We start from the raw sequence: 3,479 nt of genomic DNA, 5'->3' as shown, positions 1-3,479 counted from the left end.
ACTATTGCTCTTGCCTGGCCTATGAAAATTATATTTCCCATTGTTTTCTATTTCTAATTTATATATAGATACATTGTAAACCACCCTGAAAAGCTTATCAAAAGTGGCATATCAAATACTTGATAAACTTGGAAATGATTATTGCATATATGCCACACTGAATAGTTTCTGATCTTTAAACTAAATGTAATACTGTATTAGAGAAATGGAACTTGAACACAACAGTTTTTAAATTATTATTTTATTGATTTAAGGAACAAAGTTATCAAACACCATATCACTCATGCGAAAGTAACCACCCCTTAAATTTAATAACTGGTTGCACAACCTTTAACAGCAATAACTGCAACCAAATGCTTCCTATAATTTGGTAGGTCTTTCACATCATAGTTGAGGAATCTTTGCCCACTTTTCTTTGCAGAACTGCTTTACTTGAGAATCATTCATAGATTATCATGCATGAACTGCTTGTTTCAGGTCCTGCCAAGGCATGTCTACTGGTTTCAAGTCAGGACATTGACAAGGCCAATCCTAAACTTAAACCAGAGGAGGTGCTCTGAGAGGACTTCCATAGAGGAAGAAAACTTCACTGGTATTTTACCTACTGGGAAATTGCCTTTATTGGGAAAAGGTAGACAGACAAATAGGTAATCTCAGTAATCATATTTTAAGTTACTCTGCTTATTTAGCAAAGGCAGTTTAAGGAATAGTTTTAGCATTTAAAGTGTGTGTTACAGTTTCATATATAAGCTGTTTTAGAATATAGTCTAGCATTTAAATTTACTGTTTTAGAGTTTACCATAGTATCATGTAGAGCATGTAGTTAAAGGAAACCTGTGATTTGGGTTTAATTGCCTATCCTATTTAGATTGTGAGCTCTTTGAGCAGGGACTGTCTTTTCATGTATGATGTACAGCGCTGCGTATGCCTTGTAGCGCTATAGAAGTGATAAGTAGTAGTAGTAGTAATTATCAAAACCAAACCAAATGAAACTCAAACATGATGCAAGGTTCCACATTAGGAGTCACCGCCCAGGAAAATGATTTAGGTATCATCATTAATGATACATTGAAACCCTCTGCTCAGTGTGCAGTGGCAGCTAAGCAAGCAAACAGAATGTTAGAAATATTAGGAAAGAAATGGAGAATAAAACTGAGATTATTATAATCGTTTATTGAGGCTTAATATACCACCTTATATGCAGAGCATGTCAAAGCGGTTTACAACATATAAAGTAATAAAAAAAAATGAAAGGAACTCCATAGAATCAATAGGAAAGAGACCAATCACCCAGAACACACATTCCATTTCATCTTTCTCAGTGCTTTGGACTCTAGGACAGTGACTCCAGGCATGCCCAGCTTGCAGCACGCCTTATCCAGTCAATAAAATAAATAATATGACTTCCTCAAGCTATAATTTTCAAAAGGCCATTTGAAACAGGTGTGCTTTTAAAGCTGATCTGATCGTACATAACATGATTCTGCCTGAATAGGGAGGGGTAGGGCATTCCAAAGGGATGGTGCCAAAAGAAGAAAGCACTATGCCTTATGGATTCCCAGTTGGCCTTGGAGGGGCCAAGAAGCACCAACCTGAAATCATTTATAGAATGAAGAAAACGAGCGTATTTAATCCCTGTTCTTGCCCATCCCAAAGGAAAGTCCACTAAGGAAATACTACTACAGGGAGCAGTGATGGGCAGAGCTTCCGACTTTCCAAAGTTAATACGGAATCCCGCAAATTCACCAAATTCCCGTATAAGCCCCATCACCACTGGCAGCTTATTTGTTGCATTATTAAGAAGCAGCAGCATGTCATCAGCAAACAAATTCGCCCTATATTCGCATTTCCCCACCTGAATACCCTCAAACCTCTCCTGTTGAATTCGGGCTACCAGCGGCTCTAAGGACAGTACAAACAGTAATGGGGAGAGAGGGTATCCCTGTCTAGTGCCCCATCCCAAAGCAATGGGGGACGTAAGAGTGTCATTGATGATAAGTTGGGCCAAGGGATTACTATATAATACCCGCACCCAGTCCAAAAAATCTCCCAATATACCAAAATGCTGCAGAACCCATAACAAGTATTGCCACAGCACTTTATCGAAGGCCTTCTCTGCATCTAGACTGGCCAGGATAGCATCCCCAGATCGCCTCGCCCCTTCACGTAACACTCTACACACTTTCAAAATATTAGCTGATGCGAATCTGCCCGATACAAATCCCACTTGATCTGGGTGTATGAGAGTCGGAAGGAATGCTCCTAACCTGTCTGCCATGACTCCCGCCAGAATCTTAAGATCTTGGTTTATTAAGGAAATGGGGCGATATGATCCCACCAGCTCAGGGTCCTTTCCGGCCTTAGGTAGTACTGTGATATAAACATGATTTAATGTATTGCCCGTTATCTGGGAGTCCCAGATATCCTCACACATACCAATAAACGGGAGTATAAGAATATCCTGAAGAATTTTGTAGAATTCAGACCCAAATCTATCTGGACCCGGAGCCTTAGCTAATTGTAATCTCTTGATGACTTCTCTGCACCTCTTTACCAGTTAATGGCGCATTGAGTGTCACGGAGAGAGTAGTGGCTGCTTGGAATGCCCTCCCGCGGGAGGTGGTGGAAATGAAAACGGTAACAGAATTCAAGCACGCGGGGGATAAACATAAAGGAATCCTGTTCAGAAGGAATGGATCCTAAGGAGCTTAGCCAAGATTGGGTGGCAGAGCCGGTGGCGGGAGGCGGGGATAGTGCTGGGCAGACTTATACGGTCTGTGCCAGAGCCAGTGGTGGGAAGCGGGGCTGGTGGTTGGGAGGCGGGGATAGTGCTGGGCAGACTTACACGGTCTGTGCCCTAAAAAGGACAGGTACAAATCAAGGTAAGGTATACACAAAAAGTAGCACATGTGAGTTTATCTTGTTGGGCAGACTGGATGGACCATGCAGGTCTTTTTCTGCCGTCATCTACTATGTTATTATGTTACTATGAAAACGAGCCTTTGATTTGCTCCATGGTTTACAAGCTCTATTTAAAATTTGATATACTGCTCAAGGGAATAACCTTCTGGGCAGTTTACAATTCAAAAATCATTAAAAAAAAAAAAAAGATATCCATATCAAAAATAGGAAAGAATAAAAACTACAGCTAAACACAAAAACAGACCACACCTCAAATATTGTGTGCTATTCAAGTCAGTGCATCTCAAAAAAGATATAGTAGAATTAGAAAAGGAACAGAGAAGGGCGACAAAAGTGATAAAGGGGATGGGATGACTTCCCTATGAGAAAAAGCTAAAGAGGCTAGAGCTCTTTACCTTGGAAAAAAGGAGAGATATGAGAGAGGTCTATAAAATCCTGAGTGGAAAAGAACAGGTAGATGTGAATCGCTTGTTTACTCTTTCCAAAAATATAAAGACCGGGGAGTAATGCAATGAAGCTACTAAGTAGTAAATTTAAAACAAATCGGAGCAAAATAT

Source organism: Microcaecilia unicolor, chromosome 2 (assembly GCF_901765095.1).
Source record: "Microcaecilia unicolor chromosome 2, aMicUni1.1, whole genome shotgun sequence".
NCBI lineage: Eukaryota > Metazoa > Chordata > Amphibia > Gymnophiona > Siphonopidae > Microcaecilia > Microcaecilia unicolor.
The sequence above is the reverse complement of the archived record's forward strand: the minus strand, read 5'-3'. Positions refer to the sequence as shown.